Genomic DNA, 20,544 nt, shown 5'->3' on the forward strand with positions numbered 1-20,544 from the left:
GAGGTGGGGGAGAGGAGAGATGGGGGGGCCCCACCGGTTTAGCGTGCAAGAGAAGGGGAGAACATGGGACAGCGGAGAAAAAGGATGTGGGACGAAAGCAGGGTGAGGGGGGGGGGGGTGAGTCTGGAAAGCAGGAGGAGGAACGAATGAAGACCAGATCCAGTAGAGTGCGGTGGGAGGATAACGAAAAGGTACTACGAGGGTCGGAGAAAAATAACCATGAAAATGTAGTTTCTCAACATCTGCCTTTTCCATTCATGATAACAGACCCTGACATCAATATTTCATCGTACCCAGGGCCTAAACTACAACAGCCAAAGCATAGTTTGATTGAATTGTATTGCCCGTGTGTGTGCGCCCGCGTGTGTTCCAGAGCGGCTGCCTAACCCGGGGACATCTCCAGTCAACACAGAGATTAAGATTTAAAGATTAAACGGGAGCGAGGCGGGGTTCATCCTGTGTGAGCGCACCGACATCCAGGCGACCGCAACGGGAGCCGCTCCACCGCTCGGCGTGCGGCGAGCCTTCGGCATTATGGGGTTTTTTTTGGGGGGGGGGGGGGGGTTTGTTTGTTTGCTTTTGTGTTCCATGTCTTTCCGTCAACTCCCTCTTTCTGTGTCCAAGGTTGCGCAGCGGCTCAAAGAATTGGAGCGAGACGACAACACACGACGCAAGCGCCTGAACGACGGAACCGGACGCGGAGAAACTGAACAAAATGAAGGTAGTCAAATAAAGGACAAACAATACAGAGTAGGATCAACTGAAGCATAAAGCCACGCAGGAAGTAGGACAAGAGATCAAAATGTGGCTCAGCTAACCCCAAACTGGATGAAAATAAGCTTGGGCGTTAATGCTTAATTGATCGAGGCACCAAAATCTAAATTTAACCTAACCTGCAATGTTCCGTGCAACCCACAAGACAAAGGGAGAAAAGATTCAGCTTCAACTTTCCCGTTGGGAATGGTTTCCATGGCGACAAAGGCATTTTGAACTGAACATGAGACAAGACGAGAGAGAGAGAGAGAGAGAGAGAGAGAGAGAGAGAGAGAGAGAGAGAGAGAGAGAGAGAGAGAGAGAACAGGGAGGTTTGCAAAAGCAATCATGGCTGCTAACGATCCATCAGGAACAACTAGACCCAGCAATTCAACTCAAATACAAATATATCCAATATATTTGATGCCAAATCCGTTTTGAATCTTTCTTATTAAATATCTTGATCCCCCCCCCATTTAATTTATTTAGTGTGAAGAGGACAGCAGCCAAACAAATGATAGCACTGGTTTCTATGAGGGATGCAACGGTACACGGTACGCTGTGGAAGCGTTCGGTACGCCCCCGACAGTTCAATACCCACACGTGAACCGCGGTATAGCAATATGGCGGTAGAGGTCCGCCGGACGCGTTGGCGCACGCTTCCTTATGAACCCACTCGGAGCGCCACTGGCGGGGTCCGCGCGGAGCAGTGCAGCATTTCTCTATTTTTGCGCGAGGTCTTTTTTTCCTTTTCGACTGTGACCGGCCACGCACGCTTTTCCATAGAAACACGATATAAAACCATGAATAAATATATTTTTTAATGAGTGCAAGCAATTTAAATGCGTTTTATATGAACCTACGTCCTACCCGAGACCTAGAGCTGCTGTCAGATTTGCTTATTGATCAAGACCGGTTTTAAATACAACTTCTCTTCAGACACTCGCTCTCCCTCTCTTGCTTCCGCTCACACTGATGTTGGGTTGTTCACGAACAATCCGGTTCTTTTGTAGGAACGGAGTGAACCCAGTCTCGCCGATGAGCCGTTGTTTTCTTTTTTTGCCAAGTTTTACAACCTACCAATGACCATGGAAACAGTGCATTACACTAGTTATTTATGGCAGACTACTACGAAAACATGTTTTACACCTTTTAACTTTTTCCCCTTAAATATAAAGATACAGAAACCGTGCCATGGCCCAAAAACAACGATACATATCGAAACGTGGGCCCAGCGTACCGTTGCATCTCCAGTTTCTATATGGAAAGACTTTGGTGTCAGAATTTTTGCACGTTAGAAACATAGATTGTTTTCATTGTTTTATGCATACAGCACAGGCGCAAAGAAATAATACACACAAGTGTACATGCATTTACCATATGGCTGGGCAGCCAACCAACCACTAGACATCTGATCTCCAACGAAAAACACAGTAGGCAGCCAAGACACAGAGAGAGAGACAGAGAGAGAGAGAGAGAGAACAAACAGCACCAGGAGGAGACCAGGTCATCTTACAACCAGACAATCAGGCTTAATCTATATTTCAGCAGCCACGGAAAACTGTGACAATAGGGTGTCATGATCCAAGATTAGTGGAGGGCAGTTTGTGGCGAGATTGTATTACTCTGCTAGCACTGTGAAGCCATGTTAAGATTTTGGGACAATTGAATATATATATATATAAATAAACATAAGAAATTGTTTGTTGTTGTAAGCACGCAAAGCACTGAGCACCTATATCACTCCATGCTGTGGACGCTCTCCCACTTCTGTGTACAGTGTTGACTGAATTAACTTGGGGACGACAAATCCTAGCGACCTTGTTATCCGTTTGTGTACATCAGCAGTTTATTCAGGAATCAGGTGGCTTTAAACAGTTAGGTGGGCAAAATATGCGCTCAACACAGGAAATGGCCCGCCTCACTTTCTCCCTAAGATGGGTTTGTCAATATTTGCATAAAATATAGCCAAGGTTTCAAGTGATGAATTATTAATGGTGGCAGAACAAAGTGACTTGTGAGGCTTGAACCTGGACACACACACAGAGAGAGCGAGAGAGAGAGAGAGAGAGAGAGAGAGAGAGAGAGAGAGAGAGAGAGAGAGAGGCCACTGTGCTCACGGACAGTCACTGGTTTTTCAAGGACAATGTGGCGGAGGGTAAGAAAGGAAGAGACAGAATGAAACCAAACAATAGAAAAAAGAAAATGGCATAAGAGGTCCTGGAGAAACAGTCTGACGGCGGGCAGAAAGGAGAAAAGAGCGGAGGATGGGGGCGAGGGGCTGGTCTCAGGGAAACAAGCAGTAGGTTGGGAAGACGGACACGCATCCTCTCCACTGTTAAGATTTGTGTGTATAAACCCTAATTCCTGACTTGATCATTGGCAATTAAGCCGTGAGTTTCCCTTCGCATACTTTGTACGGGAACAGGCCTCAATGCAAATGTGGCCGCCCACTCGGCGACGCAAAAATATTCATAAGCACGAAAGCACCATCGTAAGGCGTCGTATATTTATCACACGCACTCCGTGAAGCCAACTGTCAGCCAGGGGTTGGAAAGGCATTTCATGCGATGGAATCTAAGAACGAGGGGAAGCTGGACCGCCATTGAGACGGCAAACCATTTATAGACAGACATCATAAATAGATGCAAATCTTCGGCGCTTCTACGCGGGCCTGACCACACAACAAATGCGTTTCCATTTCAAATTGGCGCAGCGCAGCGCCACAGTGCACATGACAACATTGGCCATGAATCACGCCGGCGTGGATCTACAGCTCGCCTCAATGTTTCAGCTCCAGAGCGCCCAAAGAGGCGCGCACACGCACACACACACACACACACACACACACAATAAATGCTTTATGTGTTTGCATCCGACAGACTCAGGGCCATGGCAAATTACAGCGACCACATCTGCTATTTATCAAAACAACGCCTGATAAACAAGATGAAAGAAGATGAAAAGAGGGAAGCTTAAAGGAGAATGGGATGAGATAAATGGACTGAGAGGGATGATAGTTGGAAAACAGACAGGTAGAAAATTGATAGTAGGAATTGACAGTAGATGGCGGGATGGATCGACAGGTTCACTTCACTGTAGTTACTGTACAGCAGTTTTGCATATAATAATTTGCCCCCCCGCCCCTGATTGTTTGTTCATTATTTTAACTTTGCAGGAAAGCTCACAGAAAGCCAAGAGAGAACGATGGGGTTGACATTGCAGACGTCCTGCACGCTGGGTGTGGTATTTGGTGTCTGACTGCAGCAGACAGCTTAAAAGTCAGTGACCGCAACATGTCATGTTTTAAATTCTGTACTGCTTTCCCCTGCGGGTTGCTTTACATGGAGGTACGGTGGAGTTCCGCCAAGGTGAAAGGTGAAATAGTCACATTCTCATCTGTTACATGGTACAAGCGCTTTTAAAGGAGGTGATTACCACAGTGAAACACAGTCCCTGCAAGGTGCGGAAAGTTTAATGGCAGCCTAGTTATGTCAGAGAAGCGGCAAAAGAGCACAAGCGCGGCAAATACTTACTCACCCTTTTGTAAGCGCACACTGGACAGAAACTTGGACAGTAGCAACACGGGCTGATGCACAGGCAGACAGACGGGTGGAAAGACGGAAAGACATAAGCAAAACAGGTGGACAGGTAGCGCAGTGGACAGGTGGACAGCCGGGCAAACGGATGAACGGACGGGTGAAAGGTGAGGCGTCAAAATGGAGAGCGGCTAAGTATGGTTAGGCGAAAAACAGGGTGCGAAGACGCATCAGAAGGCGCTGAACAAAGAGAGAGGGCTGGGAGGTGAACAGCTGGACGTGAGGAAAGCCGGAGGAATGCTCGACGGACAGGCAGGTATTTAGACAGCGGCAGAAAGTCAGGAGGGCAAATGACAGCTTTTAGACAGGAGGACAGATCGATAACAATAGACGGGCAAGTGGTTGGACGGACAGAAAGACGAGTGGTCGGGTGAACGTTGTTTTAAAGCCATTTAGAGCTGCTGCGGAAGTTTTTATTGCTCAACTTTGTCGCTGAACCAGCGAAGGATAGATATATTTTAATTATAAATGACTTAATTATATAAGCAATATTAAATGGGTAAATGGATAAGTTGCTCCGATCCGTGCAGCACACGGCCCCTCCTTGCCCCACGCTGAGCTCTCGCTGGCTCGGACCAGTCTGTGAATAGCCTCCCCTTTCCGTGCACACTAGAGCTGAGATCGGGCCCAAAAAAAGAAAAACTAGCCGACCCGAGCCTGTGCACGTGCACTGGCTGCACGTTGTGGGCCTGGTCCGAGCCCGGTTCAAAACCGAAATCTAAAACCGAATTCTTCAACTGTGGCGCTTAACGATCTCAATGAATGAACGGAAGTGTGGGAGAGGAGACGCGCGTTGCGCGCACACGGTGCAATATTATAACGTTAAATGTTATAATACGTATAACATTCTGATTAACACACTTAGAGAAATATATTACGTGAACATAACTCAGAATTGGAGTGGAGTTTTCTCCTCAGCGGTGCAGTCGGGACAGTGGAGAGGATCCACCGTCGAGACAGCGGTGTAGACAAATGTATTTGAGACTGTCCCGTTCACTGCGTAACGGGAGCATCCCTGGTCTACTGGGCATTACGGTTCCCCAGTCGCCGGCTAAAACAAATTGGTCTATTGCGCGGCTTTTGCGGCTGCTGAACCGCCGCAAATAGAAGAAAAAGCAAGCGTCTAATTTCACAGAGCAGCCCGCAACCGGTGAAGAGCACCTCCGACTACGCCGCCACGGAAATAGTGCGTCAGTGCGCCGCGCTATTTGCGCGTATTTAAATTAGGTATTATTCATACATTTGGTGTAAAAATTGGCCAATTCTATTCAAATGAGCCTGGCCACAAAAAAAAAAAAAACTCCAATTGACAAACGCCGGCGCTTATAGCCACAGGCAGTAAGCATGAAATCATTGCCGTCTGCAGAGAGCTCCCGGTAATTGTGCAAGACCAAAACAATAAATAAAAAAAGGCAGCGCCACGCGATCGTCTTCGGGGAGCTGGTGCAACTGGAGCTCATTTACAAGGGGTGTCACGCTCAGAGTTCCCTGTGATCTGTAAATTATATTCTGCCGTTATTATTAATATTATGGCCCTCACGGCACCCCACAGCAACGCCTTGAACGGGCAGCCGTCCGTGGTTTTCAAAACGCACTCCAAAAGAAACTTGTTGAAACTGTGAATAATTTATTGTACAAGAAAAGTCATGAAATCAAGTCAAAGAAATGTTGGGAAAAAACAAAACAAAACAAAAAAAAAAACCACGGTTCCATAACTCCTATTAAAGCATTGAGAGCTCGGCAGCTCGGAGCTGGGCCGCTGCACCCGAACGGCTGTGGCGTTCGGCCCGCGCTGGGAAAATGAATTTCTACATTGTCATCTCAAGATTCGGTGAGAACTAGAATTGAAGTAAATATTTTAATACATACACATTTCACGTAATGTCAAATGAATTCATGTAATAAATGAGCTGTTTCCATGTTTTATAGACACTGCACATAAACCTGAAAAAAAAAAAAAAGAAGTAAAACCCTTCCCATAATTTTCCAAACCCCCCCCCCAGGTCAGGATTTGGCACGGCACCGGCGCAGCCCCTCCAAGGATTTCCTTAAAATTTGACACTTTCAACAAACACTTGAAATCTTAAGTGTTTTATATTTATTAAAGACTGATAATTTGTTTAAAAAATAAAAAAAATAAAAATAAAAAAGCAAGAGCGGAGCAATGCATAATGACCCCCCCCCCCCCCGGGGCAAGGCGAGGGCCAGATTTAAAGGCGTTCTCCAAAGGAAAGAAGGAAGCAAACACAAAGCAAAGGAAAAATAAGATAAGGAAAGTTTTTAAAGGGCACGGAGCTTAATGACAACTCTGATAATAATCGAAACTCGAGTAACACGGGCAAATGAAGAAAACTAATGGAATACATCTTGAGAGGGTGCTTGTGGAAAGTTAAAATAACTTTAACCACACACCATACAACTGAGAAACCGTTCTTTATTTAAATAACAGCCACTCCTTTTTAAATGCCCTCAGAGTGTAGGGTCAATATTTTCCTGGCACTGAGAGCCCATGAACTTAAGAATGTTGCACGGCAAGTTAATAGTAGGGTGTGTGCATTTAATTGTACAGTGTGATTTGGATTTTATTGTGTACTGTGATAATCAACCTTGGTGAATTTGATTTCGCTGGGTCGTGAAAAGATAAATTTGGAAGAAAACCAAATTCGTTCAATTTGTAATTGAGGGTTCGAGGCAATAATCAGAAATCTGCATTTAAAACAAATTATAGTTATTTTTATTTGGAACAATAGCTGGATAGAGAAAGTGGCTGGCGCACACACACACACAGACACACACACACACACACACACACACCACTTTGAGTAAGTTAGCTTGAGAATTGTTATGTAGGTATGCTCCACTCCCAAAATGACTAGGTTTGATAACCTCCCCCCACCCCCAATTTAATCAGAAAATCGATCAATTCTAATCAAAGATATGTTGAGTAAGGAGTTCCCACAGTTAAGACATACCTTGACTGTGATACGCCTATTTTGCTCGACGCCCAAAGAGCGAGAGAGCCAGGGAAATGGAAAAGTATAAAGTGAGACTTGCAGGTGTGCGGACAGAGGACCAGACAGATTTGGGATGACGGATTTGACGGAAGTGGGACGAGGGGATTAACAGAATAACGGAGGTACAGTTGGACTGATAGAACGAATCTGGATTAACGGAGGAAAAGGTTCACAAGGAATAGATTTAAATGCAGCGGCGGCCAGATGGGTAGCTGACAGTTAAATGGAGGAATAATTTGATATATTAATAGCCAGGCGCCGGAGAGATGGAGAGGTGACAGGAGCGGCTCAGAGACGTGAGAGCCATGGGAGACAGACACGCACCTTAAAAGGAGTGGAACCACAGATGGACGGAGGGAGGGATAGCTGAATAGATGTAACTGATTCACAGAATTAACGTTTTTGTGGGGGTTTTTTGCATTTGATGGGTGTATGGAACTGGATGGACAGACTGACAAAGGGATGGTTTAATTTAGGGCCGAACGATTAATAATAGAATTCAAACTGACATGGCAATTTAACAGAACGCAGTTTTTAAAGTGCAAAGCCTGCGATTAAAAAAATACATACATATTTTTTTTATGTTACACGATCTAAACAATAGGGCTGTCCAGGGACGGCTCGTCTTATAGGCGAGATAGGGGGCCGTGTAGTTCGCCACCCCGGGGGAGAGGGAGCGATTGGGGCACATTTTGCCTACCCGCCTCCCTCTCCCACGGTAACAGAACTGTGTGGTTTTTTTGTTTGTTTGTTTTTTTTTACATTATTTTCCATCTCCTCACGGAAGGAAACCGTGCGTAACGGGGAAACCTTCTCCGTGCCCCACAGCCCACAGCGATTTTTTTTTAACCCACAGCGCTGCCCCCCCGGTGAGACTCGGTGCCACGGCGTGTGCTGCTGCCAGATCTCAGAACCCCTGGGGAGTCCAGACGGAGCCTCTTCAAGAATAATGCGTCTGTTTGTTTACCTTTTTTTAATGAGCATAAAGCTGTCCCTTATCACACGGAGCGGCGCGCTGTCTATGTAGACGTATGCAACGTATATTTACGCGCTCAACGTTTATATAAAAAAAATAAAAATAAAATCCTTTTCTGCTGAAACACTGCATATTTTTCAAATGGTCATTTTCAGATTGAAACAATTACAAGGCTTGACGTTAAAATTATGGTAAATGATTCAATATTCTAATGTGACTGAAGGTTTTTCTTTTTACAATATAATAGTTCAAGATATGTTATTCATATCAATTCTTCTCATTTCATCATAACACGTAGGCCTGGCCTACAGGAAAGCGCAGTTCATATGTTGACTTTGTTATGATGTTGACGTTGTTATGTTGATCCATTGTTGTGTTGGTCATACAATACAATGATTTATTGCTTGTATATATTGAATAATACTGAATACAAGGAACTTAAAAAACATTTGCATACTAAGTCGCAATCGCGATAATGGTTTGAAAAAAAAAACAAAAAAAAAAAAACAAAGAAAACACAATTCAATTATTTTGCCAAATTGTTCAGCCCTGGTTTAATGTATTGATGGTCAGCGGCAGATAATACAGGCATCGACACAGGTAATGGATGGACACAAAAAGGACCCACGGGTGGAGTCAAGGGATGGGTTGAAATGGAAATGTAAAAACAGAGACATGGGTAGATGGTGAGACAGCAGAATGAGAAGTGGATGGATAGACACGACAGCAGAATGGTAAGTGAAGGGATAGACAAGATAGCTAGGGAAGACAAAAAATGACAAAGATGGACCAAGCGTGGCATAGGTGTGATGGATGGACGGACAGATAAACGCATCAGTAGATAGATGGACCACAAAGGCACAGGAAAAGAAAAAAAAGAGGGGGGGGGGGGGTGGACAGTGGGTACTCTCAGTTACTCATTAAAAATATGGCACCAAACTCTTCCCGAAGCAAACAGACACATTGCCACAACAAGGTAGGTCATAAAACAATGTAATAAAAACCTTGGTATGAAGGACACACTCCTAATAAAGGCTACCTGTGGCATCTCCACGGCCCGTGGTAGGAAGACAATCAACACGCTCTCGAGAGGAACATTTCCTCTCCTGTCTTTCTTCTACACTCTGCTGTGTGCTCTCAAATATTTAAAATAGTCCAAATGAGAATCACTTCAGTTAAGTTACATTTACTTGGCAAAAATATTACTAGAAACAGCACCGGTCGATGCCGACAGGGCGGAGACGGAGACACACACACACACACACACACACACACGATTGGGCAGATAGATTCCTTTATTAATTTTGCTTACCTCCCACGATCCTCCTATCGGTCTGTTAATGTGTTCACTTCTTTTTCAGAACGTCTGCCGTCACAGTGTCAGGGCAGGCTGAGTTCAGCAGCTGAATAGAAAAAAACAACAACAAAAACTAAAAAAACCAGCTCATTCAAAGTAAAGCATTTCCCCAAATCTCACTGTGTGAAATCTCCGGCAGTGAAGCACAATGTCGTTGGGTTGAGGTCAAGGTCCCAAATTATCCAGATTTGGGCCACTGTCAACAGTTTTGAGCGGTCCGGTTGCCCCGTTGTCAACCACTTTTTATGTGTTAAAATCAAAGTGCGGTACACTTCCATACAGCTACAAACTTTGTATTGATTTATGAGAATATTGAAATAGGAATAATAATTATACCGGATCAGTCAGTCAATTGTAAAATAAGTGCATCTGAAACCTTTCGTTTTGCAATGAAGGGCTCCTTTTTTCATTACAACATAGTATGAAGAGAGCCAAAGTCACCTAATTAACTGGAGTATACTGTGTATATATATATATATATATTTATTTATTTATTTATTATTTTACATCAATTATGAAACAAAACCGACCTGTTACCTCATTCACAATCCCAAACACACTGTGGCTTCCTTTCTCACCATTTGGTAATCTTATCCTTTATTTACATGTCCATTCACAAGGTACAGGACATGCTTCGGAGCGTAGATTTAAAAGAACCAACTAAATGGTTAGCTTTGACTTCCGTTGACACAAGAAAAATAGGTTTTGCAGAGAGCCCACCGTTCAATGACCGGCTGGGATGAATTCAAAGTAGCGGCCTTCTGCAGTACAATACCGTAAAATAGTCATTTCAGCCTTTCCAACCAGAGACAATTTCATTCCACAGAATTGGCCATCGACCTCAATGGCTTTTATGTACCAATGTAAAGAGCCCTCTGAAGCTTTCACCTGCTATTCATCGCACACTATTCATCAAACACACGGCGACTCAATACCAACTGACGTGTTTTGCGCGCTCACATGCACAAACACACTGACGGCCGCGCGGATCCGTGTACACTCACAACCGAAACTATCAACATCAGAGGATCACGACTCCGGGCAAGTGGATACATGCGAGTGCCTTTCTTTGACATGTATTTTTACTTTCACTTTCTGTTCGGAATCGGGGAGAAAAAAAACCAAAACAAACAAACAAAAAAAAACACCTCAATATCGGAGGGCTTGATGCGCCGACGGAGGCCTACGCAACACGTCCCCACTGTTTCAAAAGCCTCTCGCCTCCGGTGACTTTCATGTCCACCAGAAATGATAAACGGGCTGCATTCGATATCGCACCTTTTCTCGTCTCGTTTTTTTTTTTTGGTGTACGGGGGGGGGGGGGGGACGACGACACAAAGACGCTTTTACGATTACGCCTCAGAGTGTAAAACAATCAAATTATTGGTGTGTGTGTGTAGTCTTGAAGGACGGAAATCAGGAGAAGCACGCGGTGGAAGAGCGAGCGGAGGATGTGGGTTCTGAGGAGACGGGAAGAGGGGTAAAACGGAGAGAGGGGGCCAGGACAACTTGCGCGGTAAAGGCAAGGTCAGAGAGGAAGCTCATGCATGGAGTCAACGGAGCACTGCCGTGCTGACTAGGGCGGAGTATCGGCGTACTACGTATTGAAACTACGTCCCGTTTTGAGGATCGATTCTAGCGTCGATAGGATCGACGCCTGTGGCAGTTTCGCCTGCCATTCGTCACCCGAGTGGCGTTTTCCCAGAGACGCGGGGCAGAGATGTTGCAAACACACCAGTTTATTGCAGAGAGCGGCAAGATGGAACAAGCAGGGAGCAGATGGACACACGGGCGATTCTCGCTCATTGATTGCTCTGACTAGGAACGGGCGTACAGCCACCCCAATCTAGGGCCCTATTACCTGGACCCAAAACGGGTGTGGCTGCTTGAAACACACCGCAATACCAAAAAAGGGATTCAATTTCCTCACTCGCGCTTGCTTGGTGCCCGTACGAGAATGCCCACGCGCAACCACCAACGTCTGCTGCGCGTCCCCGTTCACCATTTCTCCAAACGAAACCAATAACTCTTTGTTTTGGGGCGATTCTGGCCCTGACGTTGCCTGCTTTCGGAGCTAAACCAAGTTTTTGTTTGAAAGGGCTGATGGAACGGGCGGAAGTGACTCAGTGGCAGAGCCCTGAAGCCCCGCCTCCAACGCTGCACAGTGCAGGAGGGCCCACTGTTGGCCTGTTTATTTAAAGTTTAATAATATTACATGCGTCGCCTGTCCAAATTGCACCAAATTCCACAGTGCATGTCCTTGGGTCCCCAGCATTAAACCCGTCGGGTGTGAAGTAGATCAGCTCAAGGGTTGTCGAGATAATAGAAGGACATACATAGGTGCAGAGGTCCCTTCCTTTATTTTATAAACCGTATTTCTTCAAATAGTGACTGGGACCTTTAATTACCTCAAATGCAGAGGGTATCAGGCCTTTATTGGAATCAGGCTTATATTAGAGGCAGGCTTTTATATATAATTCCCTCTGTTTAATAAGTATATTTGATTATATGTTAGTATGAATTTGAAATTAAACTTCCGTGTGGGTGCCATGCCATGCAAACACATGTATGGTCAAAAAAAGAGAGGAGCTAGTAACTACCCTAAAAGTCACACGTGTGGTGGTAGCCGATGGCAGAATTACAGTTTTCCGAGTTCGCCTTGAACGCGCCGCTCCCCGCTTGAAGCGCTGGTGAGCCAGAGTGCTCAGAGCTGGGAAGCACCCCTCGACAGGTACCATTGGAACAAGATGATGTTATTCACATTCAAATAACGTGTGTGAATACAAGCCAAGAGTGGCGCCCTGATTTATGAGCTAATTTCTGGCTCGACGGGGGCTGGAGTCGATGCAAGATCAGTGCACCATCTCCCAAACTAAGATATGACTTCGTTATCCCTGGAGGGAGACCCGAGTGTTACAGCAGCAGCAGTTGACAGAACAGTGAGAGTCAAGAAAGAAAAGAAAATGAAAATAAACGTACACATCTAAACCTGAGGTAAACAGGGAGTAGCACTTGTACAGCTGGCTATGGTAACTTAAATGTTATGTTAACTATTTTACTTTTATATACAGTATATATTTAAAAAGGTGTTGATAAATACCAGCAGTTTTTTCGAAAGCTGCAATACCTTTTCCGAAGATAAGTTAAACCGCCTTGCTCTGTTCATTGATCAGTCCACTGCAATAATCTTGAAAGAGTCCTTATTAGTGGGCTAGAGAGAGGGGAACCCATTAAACCAGTACCAAATTATCTTCTCAGCTCAAGATTTACAAGACGACTTCAGAGATCCCTGCAAAACACATGTTATCTTGACAAACTAGAGGCATTCAAATATGTCATGTACTAGACTAAATAAAGAAAGAAAAGTGGCAATATGAGGTTCCCCAGACACAAGGAAGTGCACAGAGATGTTTGTGAACTGGTTATTATCTTGTCAAACCAGAGTAAAAGCTGGAAGCGTAACAAACAAAAACATAAAATAAAACAGAACGTAAGTGCCAGCCAATTAAAAGTGAACAAAATGCTTGTTGTTCCCTCCTCAGGTCACCGGTCACACCTTGTGCAATTGAGCTGCCTTGTTTGGCTGCCTGGTAGGTAACCAAGGGCGGCTGCGGTCTGATCTGCTGGTGTGACACATGGGCTCCAGTGGTGCCACAGGACAAACTGGTTCCCAGTGAACGCCTCTTCCCAGTTCTATTATCCCGACCACTTCCTTCTTCCGAGTGCTCAAACTGAACTCCAAGTCCAACTCATTTCAGAACATGTGCACAAGACGCATCATCAACAAATAAAGCCGCAGAAGCTACAGTACAAGAACTTGAATAAGAAAGAAAACGAATGAGGGACCACCGGATTGCTTGATTGCTGTGTACTTAACAAACATAAAAAGTGTATCTAGGGAAACCAGAATGGAATCTCCAACTCCCTGTGTGGGCAGAGAACAACGGAACGGAATGTAAAAAAAAAAAAAAAGCTGTGCTTGTTTGTTGAAGTGCTTTTGCAGGACTGCAAGGTGCAACCAAGGATGGGCACTCAAGAAAAAGTGAAAAGTTATAAAATACAGAAAAGGACTGGAGCAGTTACAGTAATACTGTATTTCTTTTAATCAACAATTTGATGTGAGCTGCTGAGATAATTGTAATTTTACTTTAAAATTTCAAAGTGTAACTTGCAAGCCATCATTGGTAATGGTTCAATGGGAAATACGGTATGTGAATAAGCGTTTAAAAATTCAGACTAATTTATATAAAATTGTAATGAATTAATTAAATTAATACAAAATGAGACTAAATATAAAGATTTATCCGTCTGAAGTGAATCAAATAGGCAGGTTAGCTTCTTGTATTTGTATTCCCATTTTGTCAGTGTGGTGTGCAAGTCTTTTATTTACATTTTAACACCTCTAAAAGTGAAATAAAATGCTAGCGAAGGTGGCCCAAGTATAAAGGACCGCAGTTCAGAAAAAATTCATCAAAATCATCTTTGACTAAAAGGTATACACAACCTGTATTTTCTATTGGAAAACACATTCATCTGTTAAAAAAAAAGATTTTTTCTTTTATTAAAAATAAAAAAATAAAAACATAAAAACATATAATAAACAATATTAGAAATTTCAATTGGAAAATTTTGGGAAAATTGGAAAAAAACAAAAAAACTTTCAGTTAACCAAAACCAGTCACACATTGGGATGTCACAATACCAGAAATATGGTAGTTGATGACAACAACAGTTAAATTCCACAATTGTGAATTTGACACTACAAAGAATGCAACCAGTTATCCAAAAAAAAAACCTGAATGGATATTAATTTAAAATAGAAAACATACTGGCACTGAGGCACATAAATAGCTTGAAATATAGTGCTTTGCTTAATATAGAAAACAACAAACTATCCATAACAGAGCATGCTGTCAGACAGACAGCAGTGTGATAACCACTCGGTTCACTGATGCTGTACGAAACACTTGTTCCATCCCATTTTCTATATTTTGGCTTTAACCAAGAGTATTAGTTCTCGTGACATCAAAATACACGTATTGTGTGCTGGCATTACTAACAGTGAGAAATAGGAGGCTGCATTCCAGACCCCGAAGGGATGGTGCAATAAGGCGTGAACAGATCCATCACATTAGGTTTTAGTGGAAGCTCGCCGCCAGCCGTCGTAAGGGCCCGATTCCAGGCATAAAAATACAAAACCTTTGAGACAAGACAAAAAAGGCCGAATGCTACGGCTGCTCGGGTCTTCACAGTGAAAATGACAGCAATTAACGGAAGCAGGGGGCGAGTCATTGATTGCCAGATTTCAAATGACAACAGTTTGGTGAAATGCCCAAAAAATAAAAATAAAATAAGTGCAACAACAAACACCACACACCCCACGTGCGTGTGATTCAATCTGTCCATCTTCCTATCCCTCCCTCTGCATATCTGTGCAGCTTGCCAGTCCAAATGCAGCAACAGAACTACCACTAATAATTAACAAAGGGGCTAAGCAATCTATATCCATCCCAGGAATAAAGCTGAGCAGACTCCAGCGCTGTGAGTCATCCCCCTACCATTAACCATTCACCAGTAGATATTTTAGTAGGCACACTCCTATCCCCAGATTTTGGAGGCCATCAAAGCAGTTGAATGTGTTGGGTTTACTTAACGTCTTTCAAAACGGCCTGTCAATGAACAGCAGTGTCAGTATTTCAATTTGTGGCAAGCCAGACGTCCAGCGGAGTAGCTTTCCCCGACGTCCGTGCCTCCGCCCTGCCGCTGCAGCCAGAGCTCTGGATCGAGGTTCTGTTTAATCAGTAGAGGTCCCGGCGGCGGCATGCCCAGTGAGTTACAACGGGCAATGACGGACTTAATGAGGTGAGGACTATTCTTTTATTTCCTCCATCATTCATACTAGTTCATAAAGGACTGAAATCAATGAGTTATGCAGCGGTACCATATTGTTATGAAGACGAGGTCGTAACGGCTTGCTCAACAATTATTACATTGAAAATTTAGAAATAAGAGAAAGCAACCTAGAAAATCTCAGTATTTGCCAAAATTGAGTTTTATTGCCATGCAATAATGGAAATATCCATATAGCTCTACGGAATGAACTTCGGGAAATACGGTCTGATACATTATCAATGTTGCGTAAATTTCACCGTGTTTATCATGACAGCTACTATATTGTGCAGGCAGAAATAAATACATTTCAAAACGTATTCGCTATTAAATGTTAGTTTGTAAAGGCTGTGAGGCTGTCCATTAGGAATGCAATGGTACATTATCGAACCGCTCGGTACCCCCCCCTGCGGTTCAACACGCACACGTGAACTGCAATATTACGGTGTCACTGTGGAAGTCCACCGGACACAATGGTGCGGCAGACGGGCGCGGCGCGGCGTGCAGGAAGTCCACGCTTCCTATTTAGAAAAAAAAAACAAAACAAGTATTACGTACCACTGTAGCTCCACGCTTTTATTTTTGTCGTCCCCTCTTTTTTTTTTTTTTTTTTTCTAAAAAGGAAGCGTGGCCTTTTCAATAGAGACACGAGATAACACCACGCAGAAATGTTTTGGTGTAGAGTGCAACCAATCTAGGTGTCCAGTCGTAAAATAACCGCCCGGGACGGCCGCGTCCCTCTTCATCACAATCTCCTCCACTCGCACCAGGTAGCGTCGGGAATGTTTTGAACGGCTCTTTTGTGCGAATGAAGGGAACCGAGTCTGGCTGGGTGATTGCAGCCTATGCTCCTCCCTCGCCGGGAGGTGCCCCGGCTGAAAAGGAGCGCACCCAGGTTCACGTCAGGTTCACAAAGCGAAGGCTTTATTTCAATAAGTTATTTTACTATTTTTATTCTTATTATTAATTATTATTATTATGTGAAATATACTGTTTATACCTGTTCTACACAAAAACTCTTAACTATAGTACCTCTTTCATTTTTATTCTCTTACTGTGAGACATTTTTTAAATATTATACATATTAACAAAAATTAATATATATAATATATTAATAATAATATTTTTTTTTTCTTAAACAAAGATACCAAAACCGTACCATCACCCTGGCCCCAAAGCTGTGATACATACAGAACCATGACAGATTTATGACAATACTGATTTTACACAATATCAACTGATCAAAATTGAAGTTATCGAACACCAAGTCAACTCAAACTGAACTAAATGGTGATATGCATCAGACCCAAATTCTAATTTTAAAGCAAACTGCATCAAATATTTCCAAATGGTGAAGACAGGATACCACGGGCAAACGATAAATTATGATCCCCTGGTCCTACTGGTTTATTGGAAACAAAATTAAGAAGCAGAAAAGACCCCAAGGAAAATAACAACAATGTACGCACACACACACACACACACACCCCCCCCAACTGGTCTTTGTCTCCCCACTTCCTGTGTGAGACCAGCAGACGACAGCACATGGGTGTCTTGTTATTCAACCTCTACTCATTTCCAGCCAGGAAACGGCTTGAGGGTGGAGGGACACCGTGGCAGATCTGCCTGCCACATGCCACCCTGGCCCTCTGGCACAGAGACACAGGCGGAGATTTTGCAAACACACCAGATTATTGTAGAGCGTGGGAAAGATGTAACAAGCCTGGAGCAGACGGACACGTCATAACGTGTCCCTGTGTGTGTGTGTGTGTGTTTGTGTGTGTGTGTGTGTGTGTGTGTGTGTGCGGGGATGGGTGATTTAATTTTTTTTAATAGGAATTTGCTCATTCAATAGTTGTTAACCTTAACAAAACAACTGGTGATTAATTGAAAACATAAAAGCCAATGACGTCACCAGCCACTTAAAAATGTACCTCTTGCCGTCCTCGGCAACGGAATGAGTCGGATGTTACGTAGCAGATCGAGTCCGGTGCAGACATGGACAACGAAACGCTAATTAAATTACTAAACATTATTAAAACTGTTATACATAAAAAGAGACACAAAATAATTTTGTTTAATATATTTTATTGGAGTCATCAACATTGGAACAGCTCGCTTGTTCCGCTTTGCCGTCGTAACGCCCTGCGCTCCACAAAGACGCCCATTGATACAATAAAAACCAGACCGCAGATGTTCAGTTCTTGTCAATAAGATCTAATCTTAGTCGATTCAATTCTTATTAGCAATGAATCAATAGTCTATGAATTGTTAACATCCCTAGTTAGCAATGAGAAAAGATTCATACACAGGCATTAGTCTAATCGACTTGTAGTGGATTCATTTATTGAATCTGGATTGAATATCACCGTCTCGTTTTTAGGGTGGTGGCGTTCATTCATTTTTACATTTGAACCAGGTGATGGACGCTCCCACGCCTACACAGCTTGTTTTTACCGGCCGTAGTGTGTCCTTATGTTTGTTAAAAGTCATCTTTTCACGCACTACATTCATAATGCACATGCGAAGTTAAAACACAGGTTGTGTTTCAGATAACATATTTTATTGCTGGGACTTAGGTTTGCTACTCCTGCCGGAAATGACAACGACAACACAGCTGCAGGGCTTAATGCGCAGTGGGGGAGTCCATTAGTTTCACCTCATGGGGGGGGATGGTTTGTATTGTATTTCCTTTATCAATAAAAACAGATTGTTTGTACGTTTGTATTTACTTTGCACTTATTTATCCACGTGCATTTGTGTAATTTAATCCCACGTTTTATAATACTTCGAGTTAAATCATTTGTTTCTGATATTTCTTTCCCCCCCATGGCCATGTCCCTATATGCCCCCTCCTGTTTCCGTTGGTCAGGTCCGTGTGTAGTCGTCTTTATGTTAACCCCTGTTTAACTTCTTTTGACCTAATATTTTTGTTTTATCATGCTTCAGTTAATTTGTAAATGTTTCCCCCTGCACTTGGTTTGCAACCCTCCTAGGTCGATCATAATTTCAATAAATCCAATTTTTTTGCCTCAATCAACCTTTACGCACCCTCCCCCCCCCCCCCGCCCCTCCGCTTTATTCTTCGCATTAAGCACTTGGACGTGCGGTTTGAAAAGGGACATGAAATTAAGTTGAATGACTAGAAAAAGAACCGTTAAGCAGGTTTGCGATGAAGAGAAATCCAACAGGAGGGGAGAAGAAAGGACAAAGGAGCTTCTTTCTTCCTCCACAGAAGACCAACTATTAAAAAAGGCAAAGTGACTGAACTTGATATAGCACCCGTTCTAGTCCAGCGGACACAAAGGCGCTTTACATTATGTCTCACATTCACACTATTATTACACAATTACCTGATCGCAATTATTTGAGCTGATTGTAATCACTTTGTAAAATCGTTCAAATTCCACAATCATATGCATTCCATCCAAATGGCAAGGGACTTTCTAATATTACATTTAGAACATTATTTAACTTTAATTTAATTTACTATCTACTTTGAATGGCTCTTCATAGGATGGATGTGTCTTATTATACAGTTAAATCAATAATTAAATCGTCAGCTAAAATTTCACATTCGTGACACACACACACACACACACACACACACACACACACACACACACACACACACACACACACACACACACACACACACACACACACACACACACACACACACACACACACACACACACACACACACACACACCGGGAGCAATTAGAGGTTAAGTGTCTTGCTCAAGGACACTTTGACGGGCTACCAGCAGGAGCCGGGGATCGAACCAGCAAAAAAAAAAAAAAAAAAAAAAAATGGCTGCCAGATACGGACGCGACATATTAAAAAAATAGAGAAGATCACCGATGATACCGTCATGGCAGAGATAATCAATGAATCTTTCCAGTTGCCAAGAACTCTGAATTTCAGTTCACGAGGAAAAGAGGGAAACATATTACATCACAACACATATTGAACTGCCGTTCTCGATACGAAAATTGCTTTGCACTCAACAGTACAGCTTTTTATATACAGATGCATATCAGTGAGGTTTCAATTTTTACCTGCATTACCAGCACGTAACTACTCCAAATGGGGAGTAGGAGGGCAATGGGACGTTATATCTTGATTAGTAGTCCGAGCCCTAATGCGAATGCATAATCCCAAAGAGAGAGTGAAACGATTACTACCCTGTGAGACACTAGTGTCATAACACAATAATAAACTTCGGGTTTGATAATGTAATTCAGCCTCGATTTTTCAGCCTCAATCCCATTCATGTCAACAGAAAAGGGCACAGAGCAGACCAGGATGCAGAGTTAAATAACTCTTATTAAATTAAGAGGGATGAAAAGGTGCTCACTGGTTCTTTGTGTTCAAATCTCTAAAGGCACCAGACCCAATTAGAAACGTTTTTTTATTCCACAAGGAAAGCAGCGTAATGCCGGCTCAGCATTGCATTGCAACTATTGATTAAAAGTCCTCTCTTCCTCTGACAAGGAAATAACATAAAATACCCTAATTGCGCCCGAGCTGAGCAAAAAAAATAGAGCGCAATTCGTTTTTTGCAAATTTCCTCTGAGGAAAATGTTTCAGCCATCTTGCTTTTTTTTTTTTTTTTTTTTTGGACCACAGATAATTGGGCGAAGCTGATGGGAGATTAAGATGAGGGTTCAGAGGTGGACTGAGCCATAACATTTGGACCATACCAACAATAATACACATTAAACTACACGGAGACTCCCACACACAAATGCAGCTGGATCGTCAAAGTTCTGTGACTTTATATTTTGGTGTGACCTAAAGTGATGGAGTCTCTCTCTCTCTCTCTCTCTCTCTCTCTCTCTCTCTCTCTCTCTCTCTCACACACACACACACACACAAATAAAACACTGTGTTAAGGCACAGTATGGGTGTGAACAGACCTCTACAAAGACCCACTCTATGTTATCCATGCA

General features: G+C 43.2%; 1 protein-coding gene across 1 annotated transcript in view; it reads right to left on the reverse strand.

The window, feature by feature from the left end:
* strbp (spermatid perinuclear RNA binding protein) overlaps positions 1-20,544 on the reverse strand; it is a gene marked incomplete at its 3' end in the record, with an annotated part of 103,456 nt that overhangs the window by 58,684 nt on the left and 24,228 nt on the right. Inside the window, exon 2 of the mRNA XM_080018223.1 lies at positions 9,655-9,745. The remainder of the gene's footprint in view (positions 1-9,654; positions 9,746-20,544) is intronic.

The sequence above is a fragment of the Zeus faber genome (genome assembly GCF_960531495.2).
Source record: "Zeus faber genome assembly, chromosome: 17".
In the NCBI taxonomy this organism is placed as follows: Eukaryota; Metazoa; Chordata; class Actinopteri; order Zeiformes; family Zeidae; genus Zeus; species Zeus faber.